This window comes from Empidonax traillii, unplaced genomic scaffold (assembly GCF_003031625.1).
Source record: "Empidonax traillii isolate 1590-97213 ecotype Southwest subspecies unplaced genomic scaffold, ASM303162v1 scaffold98:size2021230, whole genome shotgun sequence".
Lineage (NCBI taxonomy): Eukaryota > Metazoa > Chordata > Aves > Passeriformes > Tyrannidae > Empidonax > Empidonax traillii.
In genome coordinates this window covers 1,444,221-1,459,995 of record NW_020955291.1, presented here as the reverse complement: position 1 = coordinate 1,459,995, position 15,775 = coordinate 1,444,221, and the positions used below count along the sequence as shown (strand labels likewise).

At 41.3% G+C, this 15,775-nt stretch overlaps 1 long non-coding RNA gene across 2 annotated transcripts in view; it reads left to right on the top strand.

Moving 5' to 3' along the window:
- LOC114056581 overlaps positions 1-15,775 on the top strand; it is a 101,242-nt gene that overhangs the window by 69,658 nt on the left and 15,809 nt on the right. For both annotated transcript variants that reach the window (XR_003571035.1, XR_003571036.1), the window contains exons 2-3: positions 4,048-4,345; positions 4,669-4,727. This is a non-coding gene — a long non-coding RNA (uncharacterized LOC114056581). The remainder of the gene's footprint in view (positions 1-4,047; positions 4,346-4,668; positions 4,728-15,775) is intronic.

Genomic DNA, 15,775 nt, shown 5'->3' with positions numbered 1-15,775 from the left:
AGGCTTGCTTTGACACACAGCACTGACACGAACTCACAGATCTGACCCAAACACCACTGAGGGGTTTACTGATGGGATGTGTTGTTTTGCTCTGGGCAAGTCATCACCTCCCTCTGTCCCTGCAGTGGAGGCAGAGGAGGATTTTACATGCCTGTATGATGGACTGTGCTTCAAGAGAACCCCTGCCTAGTCTGTGCATGAGAGTGGTTTTGTACAGGGATGGGACTGCACTACACCGGAGTATCACCTCCACACTTGTGCTCATCAGCAGCATAGTTTCTTACACAGGCTGAGTTGTAAGTTTCTCTTCAAGAAATATTTTATCAACCTTGACTGGAATAAAAGCGCTGGCACAGGGGGAAAACTATCTGTTATTATTTTACAGTTATAAAGAACACAAATCTACATGATGAGCCACATTCTTCCATTGCAAGAATTGTTACGTGAAACAGCTAAAATAGCAGAAAGAAGCCATTTCTGGAATTCACAAGGAGAAAGATTTTTCTTTACAGCAGCAAAGCAGCACCATTGTCCCACTCAGCATATTAATACTCACAGTAAAAGATGGCAGTTGCAAAAATGTGGGGGAGTACAATTAAATCAGTATTTCTTAAATAGTTTTGGAGTGTGTAAGCTGATATTTTGGAATAATAATGGAGAACGCACCATGTTCTGAACTGTCAGAGTTTCTGAGGAGGCAGATTCAAAGGTCTTGTGTCACCTAATACCTCCAGATCTCCAGATGAATGGAAGAGGAGCAAACAGGACAGGGTGTTGTGCCTACATGTTGGATGAGTTATGTTTTGCTTTCTTTTTTTTCTTTTTTTTTTTAAGTAAATCCATAATTTAAATGCTTCTGTGATGGAAAACTAAAATTGCACAGTACCATACACAGATCGCCTACGGATAGTATGAGTTGGTGCATATGTGTGTGCATGTATTTGTGTTGTAATTTAAAATATAACAACATCCCAAGCTAAAAACATTTAGGAAACTCCTTTGAGAGAAAGTCTTCACCTCAAAAAGGGGATCCATGGTAATGAAAATCAATGTGGCAGCCAGAAATAGCATTTAAACCTTTACCAGCAAGATATGACACATCAAAGAAGTTAAATCGATCTTCCAGCCTTCCGTCCCAAATATCGAGCCTCCAAGACAAGCATCCCTTTCTCTGTGCTGACAACTACGTAGCTGTTACTTGTCCCCATCAGTGTACACTGCATGCTGTCTTTGCCACCACACTCTCTCTCCATCTCCAGACATCTGAGCTACAGTCAAAAATCTGGATTAACAGGAGTAGTTTTGTGCGGGCAGCGATACTGTGAAGTACAGTGAAACCAAAGAAATGTGGGCCTTTACTGAGATTTCAGTATGCAGCATAGCTGAGGCTAAACTTGGTATCATAACAAAGTGTGGGTCTAAATAAAAGCTGCCTTAAACTCCCAGGAGATTTGCTGCTTCTACGCGATGACAGTTGTTAGAGAGTAGCTCTCCTACAGAAACAACCATACCAAATATAGCGTACTGGAGTAAATGCAAGAGGCAATGCTGGAAGAACACCAAAAAATGTTTTGCTTTCTCTCTGAATGCAACACTATTTCTGTGAGAGGTCAAATAGATGCCATATCTTAAAGGGATTTGTGTATTTGTCCCTCTAGTTCTGTGATTGCCTCAGTTATTAATACAACACAGCCATTTTCAGAAGCTCCTGGTCTTTCCTGAGGCTGTGCTTTGAGCTGAGAGACTCGTTCATGTACCAACCCCAGAGCAGCCGGTAAGCAACTTTCTCTCCCAGATGTCTGCCAGCTGCATTGAAGGTAGGCCACCAGGAAGCCCTAATTGTGTCAACTTTTCTACCGGTCTGCTGTTGATCAGTTTCACAGATAGTTTTGATGTAGCCATGTATTCATGCAGGCAGCAAGATGCAACTGGGAGAAGAAGCAGACAAACACAATACTACAGACATTTGACCACTTTACCACAATGGTGTATTTTCATAGAATGATAGAATGTCTGGATTTGGAAGGGACTTTAAAGATCATCTGGTTCCAACCCTCCTGCCATGGGCAGGGACACCTTCAACTATACCATTTTCTGTCAACTTCTCTGCTGTCCCTTTCCTCCCACTCTGCTCAGGATGGCACAGGGGTTCCTCATGCAGCTGCTGTGAACCAGAGGAGCTTTGCAGGCATGAACAAGCTGCAGAGCCTGTAAGACAGAAAAGTAGTGACCTTTCCTGGAAGCTCAGGAACACCAGAAGCCAAAGGCAAAGCTCTTCCGGTCCATAGAATGCCTGGATTTTTACCAGTGGATTTTCACCTTTGTGTTCAAAGCACAGCAGGCAGCAGTGCTTGTAAAGGAGCTTATAGGAAGATTCATTCTTTGGCTTTTTTTTTCCACACAGGTTTCCTCCTCCTTATCTTCTTCTTTTTCTTTCTTTTTTCTTTTTTTTTTTTTTTTTTTTTTTTTTTTTTTTTTTTTTTTTTTTTTTTTTTTTTTTTTTTTTTTTTTTTTTTTTTTTTTTTTTTTTTTTTTTTTTTTTTTACTTTATTTATTTATTTTTTAAAAGTTTTTTTCTTATTTGGAGTTGTTCTAACTTCAGCACACAAAGCAGAATGCAGGATGTCAGTACAAAACCGTGGCAAGAAATGGTTTTGATTGAAGCTGGGCCAGCTCTCATCTACCGTGATCCATAACCCTTTTAGCTCCCCTGAGGAGCAACCTTGCTGGAAAATTCTGCAAGTGGACGAATACTGGTGTGGCTCTGTGGCAAGCCAGAATAAAACACAGTCACACTGCTAAGTGCTGCTCTGGGCTGTGACAGGGATAAGATGTCTCAGCCCTTTTGTGTCCCTATGAAGTACATGTTTCCATGCTGCAAAATGTGGGTCTCGCTTGCTGTGGGGAGAAACAGAAACTGAGCAATACCTTCCTTAATTACCCTTTGCTATAACATGCCCCTATGGGTGCCAGAGGGGGGCTTGCCTAAATAAAAGTGAGTGTTTGGACTGCTACAAAATGGGAGATGCCATAGAGAGATGTGCACGCCTCTGAATGGTGGCTGGGCCATCTCTGACTGCCAGCACGGCGGAGCTTACTTGGCGCTTGAAGCATCATCAACAATCTCAGCTGTAAGCCCCCACCATTTCATTTTAAAATTAAAGTAATTTTATGAGTAATAGGAGCACATTCATGCTTGGAAACGGTAGAGCACTTAGAATCTTTTTCTATTTCGGTGCTAGAAAAAAGAAAGGGACAAAGAGCCAGGAAATATTGTTTCTTGGCTGAACCTTTGTAGGCTGAGTTTTGGTCCAGTGGGGTTTTTTTGCATGACTCAGTGGTAAGTTTCTGAACAAAGAACTTTATGATACAGAGGCAATATTGTAAAAAACGTTTAACTCAAGATGTGCTGGAGGAAGTTTTGAAAACATCTGCCATCTTCTCATAGCAGTGCTTGCAAATGGATTGAAACCTTCCTTGGGGATTTCTGTAACAAAGTGGGTAAAAATTTAAGTGCTTTGTAATCTCTGTGAGAAGAGATAGTATCAGGTAGAGTAGATAATTTGAAATACTTAGAGCATTGATGCTTTTGAAAGCCTTACTTCATTCTTGGGAAAACTAGTTAGTAGCAAAATTACCTTCCAAAAGCTTCTTTGCATACTCCCCTAATGAACTTCTGATTTACATGCAGTTTTTAGATATGCCTTGTCTCTCCTAATGTCATTTTCTTCTTTTTATTCAAGGCAGATTTTTGTTTTAGGAAGAAGTATTATGTAGTGTAGATAGCTGCTGTGGAGGAATTATTGCAAATACCTCATTTGTAAAGCTTTTGTTCTTCCACTCTGAAACCCCACATCTCACTTCTCCAAGGAGGAGAGGATATTGTGTATGACTTATTACAAAGCCTAAAGCATTCTTAGGATTAACTGCAACTAATCACTAAAATATGCCTTCTCATTTTGGAACTGTTGTGACTCTTCAACATGGGAAAAGTGCTTCTTACTTCAAAATCTGTTTAATTTCTAATTTTTTTTTCCCTTCCCAAAGGCTAGGTCTGGGCCTGTGCCTTCCTCATCAGCATGCCTATTAATGTTTTCAAGACTGAGGACATGAGGAGGATGAGGTGTTTTTCACAACAGTGAAAAGATGCCAGTACAAGGATTGAGACCAAAAGTGGCCAGACTTCAGACAAAGAAGGAATAGGAAAGTTGCTGAGGTCTCTAGACAGGTGTCTGGTAACAGTCCCACCAAGGTGGAAGTGAAAGTGTCTCGCAACTCAGCCTCTTGTTCCTAGTGCCTTTGGAGGCAGCTTCTAGCATGACACATCCCATCTTTGCCTCTCCAGGTAAGAATGGGATATCAGTATGAGAACTGGGCTAATTTTTACTTCTTTTGACATACAGAAACTGCTGTATCTATGATACAGTATATTTATGTAAGTTATTGAAGGATAATGCTGAAGAAAGGGATGTCAGATGCTGTGCTGGTGTTTAGAAAACCGACCACTAATGTAGTGTTTTCCAACAAGGCACCCTGAGTTACAACATGGAATAGAAATTGTCTCAAAAAGTAAGTGAAATAAACTTGTGCTTCAGGGCATAAACAAGCTTCATGAAAGGTTGGGATAGGAATAATATCCCCTTCTGACACATTGCTTTATAATTGCAGAGTATGAGACTGCTTGCTTCATTCTCTGAAGGGTCTAGTGCTGGTATTTTAGACACTAGGTAAGTAATATTTTAAATTTATAGATTCTTCAACTTCTTTCAGTGGAAATATAAGTTTTCAAGGACATTTTACACAGGTCAATTGCTATGTAGAGACCAAGAACTTAATTTCCTCAATCACATTTCATGATCCGATATGGGGTAGTTCAGAGATGCCCAGGGACTGATGAACCACAGGATGAAAACCACCAGACAACTCAGACCAGGAATCAGATTCTGTCTGACAGTTTTCTAATACCTGATGTCTTTAAACCAATGTTTTGTTTTGTTTTGTTTTGTTTTGTTTTTTAATTGCAGAAAACATGCTTCAGTTCAGCCAGAAAATATGAACTTGAGGGAAGAACTTAGAAGTTTGTGGCAAGCTTATAAGGACTGATGTACTCTTACTTGATTGTAATTGTTTAATTCTAGACTTAAAATCAATGAATATACAAAGTTTCATATTTCTAAGAAAACAAAGACATAAATCTACAGCCGTGTTGGCAAATGATGTGCAGATTTCTCCTTGGGGAATCTGCAAAGAAGCCAACACCTGTGGGAAGGGTGTTCCCAGGATTATGTCACCTGCATATGTGATGAAGGAATTTTCTCCTTGGCTGCTCAGATGAGGATTTTTAACAGTTGCCTCCCATTTACTCCACGACATTTCATTGCTGAGTAACTGGTACTTCTTCACACCATTTTAATTTGATGACATGTAAAAATAATGCAGAGACCTTTCTTTACTAGAGAAAATGAAGAAAATAATTAATTCTTTCACTCAGTATCTCAACTGAATTACATTCAGGTTCATTCTTTTAGGAAAGGTATTTAGCTAATTCTGTCAAATTAAAATACGAAAGGAAAAATGTCAATAATAATGACCACCATCATCATAATCCTTAGTTCTCTCATGTCATGCTTCCTCCACTGAGAATTTTATTTTGAAGAGGGAGAAACTAGCATAAAGTCTCAGAAGGCTCAAGCCATATCTGCATATTACTAAACAGTAGCATACATATATGTACATAGCACAAAATCTGAGCAACACATTTTTCATGCTGATTTGGCTTTTTGGTTTCATTTGTGAGATTTTTTTCCTTATTTATTCCTTACACATTTACTTTAATGTATATTTTCCAGATGCATTATACGTACAGAAAAAGGTGCAGTAACAGGACAGGAGTGTCAGCTGCACTCCATGTCCTTAAGAGAGAGAGAAAAACTATTATCTGGAAATATCTATGGCACAGGACCCTGCTGGCAGCTGCTGATCTCATTCCTGTCCCTCACATGGGGTTGTTAACACAAGGATACATAAGGGAATGGCCGAGTATTGGAAAGGCCATGACCAAAGTGAATATTGATTCTTTTTTCTTAGTGTGACCGGCTGCGTAGGAAACATTGATCACCAGTGCAGCCTTGAGAGAAGGTTGAATGAATTCATGGAAGAGAAAACCCCCTGAGAGCTACTGAATACACAGAAAACCAGTCTGGCTCGGGATGTGTCTGGGCTGAGAAGACTGTAAAGTACTTGGGGGAGAGGGGAGATGCTGCTTGTGCTTCTCTGGTCTCATGCTTGCTTCTCATTCCAACATCAGCTTTTGGGCGTTGGCACTGGCTGCTCTTGTTTCATTATGTTTTATTTACTGCTGGAAAGAGACAAAGACTGGAAGCTGCCAAGGACACTGACTGCAGGCACCGAGAGACCTCTCTTTCCTGAGGGCTGGCTGCAGCACAGAATTGACAGGCCCTGCAGCTGCCCAAGTAAGCCTGTTTCATATCCAGAACAAATTTTCCAGAGTGCCTAAGTGGCTTGAAACTCCATGTTCTGTTGGCCAAAATTAAGTGACTTGCACATATTGAGAAACTGCTTCCAGTTAGCTTTCTCTCTCTTTGTCTCTCTACCTGTGTTTGAGCATTTTCAATTATGTAGAAATGTATCATTAAGCTCCACTTCTTTACATTTAAGCAGGCAAGGAACAGGGATCTTCAAACTTTGAGAGAACTGCAGAATACTTTGAAATATTTTAACGTGAACCACTCTTTCTGTGATAGAAAAACACATATTTCCTTGTTAATTCTGAGTCACATTAGTTGGTACTGTTAACTTTGTACCCACAAGCATAGCACACTAGGTGGATAGACTGCAGCAAAATGAGTTACGTGTTGCATTTAGAAGCAAGTATCACCTTAAAAAAACTTACCTGTCTGCCAAGACTTGGCAAAATGAAAAAGTTCATTTCAGTACACAGAGCAGTTCCTCCCTGCCTGACTCTCCTCATGGCTGCTGGGAATGCCTGGCATGTCAGGTAACACACGCTGAGCAACAGTTGAAAAGCCCTTCGTTTCTTGTAAAGGTGAAATAAGCTCCTTATTGACAAAAAGCTATTTCCAAAGCTATTACAGCTGTGGCTGATACTGTAGCCGTGCTTCTCAGCCATCAGGCAGAACCCAGGAGCCTGCCAGGGAACAGCTTTAAACAGTTTCAGTAGGTAACAGGTATAACAGGGACTCCTCAATCCCAGAGAGAGAGGTCCAGCTGCCTTGTGTCAGAGCATCCTACCTTTCTTTACACCTTCATTACCTTAACAACAAAAACTAACAGCCAACATTAACATGAAACAAGTAATAATAAAATATACCTATTTAATTGTTCACAGTCTGCTAAATCAGGAGGGCCCCTGGGACATCCTGCGCTGTTTTGACCTCCAGTTCACTCCTAGCTCATCTGCAGCTCTGCTGTTTCATGCTGGGAGATCTTTCAGTTTTAGCTTTGCCTTGCCTACTACATCTGCAGTGTAGGTGCTGTTCTATCCTAGTGTTACTGCAGTGGTTGCCCCTTCCTGAGGAAGAGTGATGATTTTTTGAGGCTGTGGTGATCTGCTATGACAGGCGGCTGTCTGACCTCTCAGACAGGAGGTCTCAACTAGCAGAGTCTCCTGTCTGTTCAAGACCTTACAAGCTAAATGTCTTCGTTACCTTCTCCCCTTGGGCTTAAGGGTGGCATCAGGTGCTGAGGCTCTTTCACCACTACAAGTTTTATAACATCTGTCTAATGTCATGGATTATAACAATAAATGACACCACTTATAAAAAATATCTCCAGAATTTTTCCAGACTTTTCAATGGTTTCCAGGCTTCCTGTGCCCTGTATCTGTCTATATGTCTCTAGAAATGACAACTGACGTGATTTTAACATTGAGGATTTGTCTGAAGCTGGTGCAGAGGCTGGTAAGAGACTGCCCTGACCCTCTGGGGCTGGAAGCATTTGAACTGAAAGTGGAAAGGCTATAGAAGGGTCAGACGGAGGTGTATGATCTCACTCTCCTCTGTGTTTCATGGGACTTTTTGCACATCTCGCAATTACAGATATACCCCTCAAACTCACACCATGCTTCTGACCTGTTGTCACACACTATTTTATGCAGCATATCATGTCCAACATGACTGTAATGTCTTCTGACTTACTCAGATCCAGCTCTGTCTCCTGCTTTTTAAAAATTTTCTCCCAGGAATTTCTCTTAGGCAGACTTTTTCTTTCATTATTCAGGCTGCAATCTGATTTCACCACTGTTTTGCTCCACATCAAAACCTGCAACCTCACCCCCTTTGCACTTAAGTCTTCCAAAAGCCTAGAAAGCAGCTCCAATGCATCTGGTCTCTGTGGAGCTGGGGCAATGAGCTGGGGTGGCTGTACATGTTTCTATTATTAAAAGCAAACCAACCTGTCCAGTTTGTTTGGCTTTTTGCTGTGGTTGGCTTTTTTGGTTTTTTTCTGTTTTTTTTTTTTTAACCCCGGGGGTCAGGCTGGGCTATCTCCCTGCCAGCTCACTGTTTTCCCTGTCTGACACTATTTGCTGTGGGCACTCATGCTTGGCCAAAGGATATGCTCCGTGACTTCGCTCAGGCAAACATATCTCCCACATGTTCAGCATATGTTGAATAAACAATGTCAGATCTTTCCTGGAGCTATGGGGTCTCTACTTAAAAAATGCTGGGAGTTAGCACAGGCACATCCCGCAGTGCCCATTGTGGGCAGTAGATTACAGTGATTGCTGGAGCCTCCCTTCTGGGCTGTAAAGGTTTTGCAAACAGACGTCTGTGTGGTTCTCCACACAGCATTCCCTGCTCACTGTATTGCCAGAGACTTTGCTGGGCAGTACCCTCTCCTCACCTGAGAGCTTTGGAGACCCAGTGACATGTGTTACAGCTGTCTGAGCACTCAGCAATGACTTCTTTGTGATGCTGGCTAATCTCTTCAGGGCTGGATCTGTTTCTCTTAATAATTTTCCTTACACTCTGGAATCCCGCAAACAACCCTTGGTTTTAATTAGGGGCTCCATAATATCTCAAACGATAGGCATAGTGTCACAGATCTTACATCTGAAACATAAGGCTCTATTGCCCCTTATTTTTATTCTCAGTTTTGAGCGCAATTACTGAGTCCCTTTACAGTCTTATTTTGTCTAGGTCAAGTCTTCAAATAACTTTCTCGATGGTTCAATTGTTCTAAGTATTATTTTGAAAATAATAAGTGACTCTCTCGTGTCACTTCTTGTCCTCCTTGCTCAGACAGTAAAAATTTTTACTTCCAAGTTTCCTCACTGTCTTTCACGACTTACTCCATATATCAATTCCATGCTCACATGGACACTTCAAACTGGCTTTTTGAGCTCTCATGGACACAAGCCCCTTATGGCAGTTTGCCTGCTTCATTTACAGGCTGTCTTTCTTTGCTTGGACAATGGGGCATTCGTCAGCAGGGCTGCTGCTGCAGTGATGTGTGTACTGCACTAGCTGACGGCATAAACTCTGTCCCACCTTTTAGAAAGGGACAGTTTATCTCCAGCTGCAGGTCACTCCCTTGCTGTGTGCTCTCTGATGTAATCTCTGAATGCTTCCTGCATAGAACCTGTGCCTCACCCTCCCTGCTCTGGAACTGAGAATACAGAAATACTTAAATAAAAGAACTCAAAATAATTTCTACCGTCCTTTATGGAGTAGCGCTGCTACTGCTGCTAATAAGAGAGAAGTCCTGTTAGAGCCTGTAGCAAACATGCCTCAGGTAGCTGTGGCAAATGAGGAAGCATTTAATGGTGGGATATGTCCTAATATCATCTGTTGGAAAGAACTTTATGTTTCATATATTTGATGTTATTGCTCTGAAAGACTGAATGAGGGAGCACAGTACGAATTGAAGTGCTTATGGAAATTAAAGCCATGTTTAAATGAATTTAAAACTTTTAATGCAAAATTCAGCACTTGGAAATTTTGCATCAACTTCTACTTAATTAAAATTAATAAGGTTTCAAAGAGTTTTAGTTGGGATTGATGAGGAAAGAATTTGGCCTTAAACGTGTAATTAAAATACAATTATATTGGAAGGAAGTCATTACTGAGGTTGTACCTCAAAAGCATACCTAATGGGCTATCAGGAGAAAAGGTTTATGCATTTGGTACACCAGCTATATAAGATATAAAAGGATGTAGTTACTGAGAGAAAGAGATATTAGAAGATCATTTAGGTAGATGGTCAAATCTCTCTGGCTATATTCAGCAAGGGACTTGCTTTGTCTTAGTTTGGGATGTACAAGCACCTCTGCAAGTTTTTCTTCTGACACATTTAGTTGTTTCCCAGCCCTCTCATGGGGCTGTGAGAGAGGGAAGCATTGTTCAACCATGTCAGACATCTCTGGATGATGGAGACATTAGCACTGAAAGAGCTCAGCTGTCTGATTTTGGGAGCTGTTTGACAAAGGTATACTCAAAGTGAAGGGCCTAATCCAACCCTGGTTGAAACCATGGGGGGAGCTTTCCTCTTGGTACCTGCACCAGTCTGCATGAAGCCCTGAACACAGCACCAAAATTGTGGTGTCAAGAGTTATGCACAGCTCCACACTTGCAGGTTTTGTTTTTACTTTATTCTTCTGGCACACCTATGAAAAATGGTTTAATAAATATGACATTCCACAACATGCACAAAACAGACAGGTTTGGGAGTTAAAGTTGAAGTGTGAGCATTAGAACTGAAGCCACTTTGTGCTCTGTGGAGACAGAACAATCCATCATTCATTTGACTGTTTTTGTTTTGTTTGGCACTTTTTTTCCCCCTTTTTTTGGTAATGTGATAAGTTTCATTTTGAAGTCAGTGGTGAGGTTTCTCTTGACTGTATGGGGGTTTGGATTAGGTTCTTGGAAATGAATGTATTACCTTTTATAATAAATCACATGGGTAGTCAAAGATGGAAAATTCACATTCCCATTCAGATCAGCTCCTTTTCAAATGTGCAGAGTCATGGATTGAGTTGAATGGTCTGGACCACCTGGATGAACCTTGAAGTCAAATCACATCAAGAGGATTTTCTTGTAAGCTTTTGATTTAACCTTGTTTCTTCACATAACTTTCTGAATTTTTTAACTGTGATTTTTACAAGTACGGTGAGTTTTGTAAAAGAAATGTGGGAAAGGAAATGTGCCTCTCTGAGCTGTGCAGTGTCCCCTTTGATACAGTACAAAATCCAGAGTAAGTAGCCTGATGTTTTAATGAACAGATATATGTTCCTGGCAAGGCAGTGAACTTAGCACTTAGTGAAATGCACTCTGCTGAACCAGTGACACTCAGTTCATAATCAAACTTTTATTGTTACAGAGAAACTGCAGTCAGACTCTTTGTATTGAAGATTTAGTTCAGTAAAATAAAATTTTGTGACAGTAATTTCTCTCTACCCTTAGCTTCCCTGTGATGCTTGTTACATGGAAAAGAAACATATAGAGCTTGACCTAACCTTTCTCACAACAAAATCAGGTATCTTCAGTAATACTCAACAAGGATGTTTTCAAGCATCTTTTTTTCATTTTTAATGCAATACCAAAGATTTGTGACTGTCAGTGTTGTGGTACTTCATCATCTAAAATAGTTCCTGCATCAGAGCTCCCAGAGAAGCCTGAGAAGGGGTGTTTCATGTACAATATTAGCAGCACTTTCAACAGAGCAGGACTGAGTGAAATCAGTCTTCTGCGGCTGTAATAGCATAAGTGCATCCTTCCCTTCAGCATTTTCTTTCTATTCCCCCAGGGTCTTGTAGTAGCTTACACCTGAAAAAGCAGCCTTTATATCTTCCTCAAGCTAATTAAAATACAGATTCAAGCAGATGAGCAATATTGCTAAAGTGTCCGTTTGTTAAGTTGTCAGTCTCTGAAGATTTTCACATTTCAGTCATGATTGAGGTAAGTGGCAGCAGAGTTCTCAGCCATGGAAACCACATCTGGATAAATTACACCTCTCAAAATCGCAAAACTCTTAAGGATTGACCTGGAGTGACATTAACTACCAGGATCAAGTAAATGTAGAGAAAAAATGCTCCCAATCACAGAGGTCACTGAAAAGCCACACAAGTTTGGCATATGCTGAGTTTTGCCTTTTTGTACCCATAGGAAATACTTTTTTAATGCTTCGAGAGTGTGTGGTGAAATTTAGCAGAGAAACTAATGGCCTGAGGTACACCGCTGAGACAGGCAAGGCCCATTGCTTATGTCCACACAGTACTGATGTGAGCACATTGTGAGTGTGACTTACCCCCCTGCAAGCCACAGCTCCTCTCCAGGTGGAGTCACTGGTGGGGCAGGTGCTGTCAAACAGAGAGCATCATGGCTGAACCCCGTCATGTGCAGACAGAGGCTGGATGGAGGCCACTCAAGTCTTTTCACTTGTATTTTGAACCAACTTCAGAGCAGTATGGTTTAGTTGATATAGTGGTGTTTGGTCAAAAGTTGGACTTGATGATCTTGGAGGGCTTTTCCAACCTTAATAATTCTATGCATCTATGAATATAGGTATTCACTGGTTGACACCTATGCCATTCAATTTACAGGGTTGTCCAGGTCCTTTGGGTTTATATTTTGTATCCTGTACAGAGTTTGAAAGATATATCTTCTGTCTAGGTTTTTAACTTGCAAGTCATGTAACTAGAATGCATGAGAGGGCTTATGTCCAAGAATATCAGGATTTGTCATCAGTTTTACATAGGGACATAGGATAAGACCTACTTCCTTTCTTTTTTTCTTGTACTCATTAAAGTCAAAACACAAATCTGTGCATTTTAAAGCAGCTCTGTGAAATTGCATGGCCATATTATTGCAATCTATTGGACTAAAAATTAAATCTAAAATTAGGCATAAAAATCGCAACTTTACCGGTCCTGGATTTAAGGCTTACATTTCTGTGAATTTCCAGGAAAATATTTAAAAATTTAAATATTTAATGAACTGGTTTGCCATAAACCTACATAGTAGTAATTTTCAATAGCTGCTTCAGAGCCATAGTCTTTCCTTTGTTGGGCTTCATTTGTGACATTAAATTTACACGTATTGTTATGTATCATAGACCGAGGATCTTCCCTGAAGCCCTGAAGAAACCAAGTTCTCAAAAACTGAAATTGTTCATGTGGACTTTGAAAATCTGGTTGTAGAGCCAGACACAAACTTGTGGAATCTCAAGGAAGAGTTGCTCTGTACCTGGTGATTTGCTGTGGTCCCCAGCTTTGCCTATTGGATGTCCTCTATAGTTCAGAGACCTCAAAACAGTGGTACTTGGATCCTTCTGCCAGCTTTGTGCAGGCCCTTTAGGTTGCACTTCGTCGGGAACCACAGGCAGTTCCCACTCTGGGTGGTTGTGGTGTTACAGTCCATTAGAAGTTATTTCCATTTAAATTGGGACCAGCTACATTTATTGCCTCTGAAAAGCATGGTGTCTCTGACCTCTATCACACCATCTAGGGCTGGGCCACAGACCATGTGACAGCGGTGATGGTGAGGAGGCTGCTCAGTGCACACCCAGTGACCTTGTTAAACTTTTGATGTAAGGGCCTGGGAATAACACTTCCCCACACATTTTCTTGTGCTGTACAAGCAAATGGCCCTGGGTCTGGCCATCTGCACAAACCTGGAGCATCTGCTCCATTCAGCCAGTCACTACCAACTCATTCCTGAGCTGATGAAACCTGGTTTCAGCCATGAGGTTGTGTACTGTGGCCAGGCTCTCTGGTGTCAGGAGACAGCTTAGTGTAGATTTCTGGCTGTCTGCTATCTGGCTTTCATCTCTGTTCAATTTGCAGGCAAATCCATTGGTTACATCTATTCTAGAAAACTAAGCTGTGGCCATGGGTACATAGTCATCTCTACAGCACCACGATGATGGTGACCCCTTGCCCCATGTTGGCCTGTGCTGACCAGCACTCTCCCAGCAGTTCCTGGACATGATACAACAATAAAGCCCAGGATATTTGCAGATACACAGTGTAGGGAAAAAGTAGTTGAATCATATGGACAAGAGCTGTTCTGTGCCAGGGAAAAACTCCAGACATATTTAATTCATTGCTATATTTGTAGCATTTAAAGCCACTTGCATTTGATCAAACTTGTTTGGAAACTGCCTAGCAAATCCCAAGGTTGTTTGGGAAAGCTGGCAGGGAGGAAAAAAGGGAGAGAAAAAGCAAATAAGCACATTTGCCAATAGTTTTTTTTTGCTAAATAGCTAGGCTGCAAAAAAACAAAAAGAAAAACAAACAAAAGGAGAAGAAAACTTCCCTTCTGGCACTTGTGGATCGGGTCAAAAGAGAGGAACCAGAGGCAAGCACAAGCATGTTCATGATCTGCAAAACGTGTATTCAAGGCAAGGAAAGATCCTGGAATGACAAGGTGAAGGAGAGTGAGAAAGTTACTCCAGTGGAGCTGTTGATGGAGGAAGATTGTTAATGGTGTGTCCCCGCATAGCAAAGTGCACTCACTAAGACTCCTGAAATGTCTTTGGTCTTTCTGTCAGAAGAGGAAACACGATTTTGCAATGAAGTCCAGCCTGAACAAGGATGGAGGGGGATGACAAAGACACAAACCCCTGTTCACCTGGTGGGACTATAACCTGTGAGACAGAGAAGATAGGACAGTTCTGGAGAACCAGACAAGACCAGCAGCTGCCCAGTGCACAGTGCCATCTTGTTTGTACGCATGACAGCCGTGTTCTGGATGTGGCTTCCCTGTGCCAGGTGTCAGGCACCCCAAAACAACACAGAAACGTGGTCTTTGCCAGCAGACACTCCCACCAGAGAGCAAAGACACTTCACTCCCCTGCTGCAGGCAGATGGAGGAATGGGGCACTGTGGATGTCACCTCTTCAGTGTCTCAGTATGCTCAATAGCCTTGGATGGGACTAAGTTGTGGGGACATATCCCTGCATCACTTCTGAAAAATTGAAGATTCATTTTCATCCTGTTGGTTGTTCATCACATTGATTATTAGTGAGTAAGGAATTTAAATATTAAGGGACAGCTTCAGAGTTAAACAGGCAAAAACTTTAGTCCTTTTTCATTAAGAAAACATCTGGGGGCTTTTTTGCCCTCCTGAACAAGGTTTGAAAAGACAAGTTATCCTCATAAACTCTTACAAACACCCACAGGACAATTCTGCTTTGAAGTATCAATGTGACAGGGCAAAAGCAGAACAATTTGATACTAATGATTTCAGTCCCCATCCTAATGCTTCACATTTTAAAGATCATTTTGCAATAAAGACATCATGATTTTACAGTCACATTAGAATAATAAACTGTAGCACTTACTGAGTACTTTTCCTCAAAGACATGAAATAAAATGGAGCAATAAGTGTTTTTCTCATTTTAGAGTTGGAGGAACTGAGGCCCAAAGATGTGACATTCTCATAGCACAGTCTGGGAGAACCTCACCTGCCTCTTAGTTCTAGGGCTGCCCTTTGGGTCATACTGTCCCTCACCTGCTAGTCCAGACAAGATGACTGATGACAACTCTCTGCAGGAGAGAGCAGATGCAGACTGATGTTCTCACTCTCTCCTTTGTAACTTCAGGCACTTCACCAAGGCATCTCAAATAGCAGTGTTGAAACTGTCATTAGGGGAAAAAAAAAAAAAGGCAGAAAGAAAAAGTGTCAAGATCTATTCACAATAGACAAGATCAATACAATTCCCCAGACCCACTGATAATCTCTGGAGGGAGGCGGGGTGGCCGTAGTCCCCTTTCCCCATCATTTTTGCTGGCACA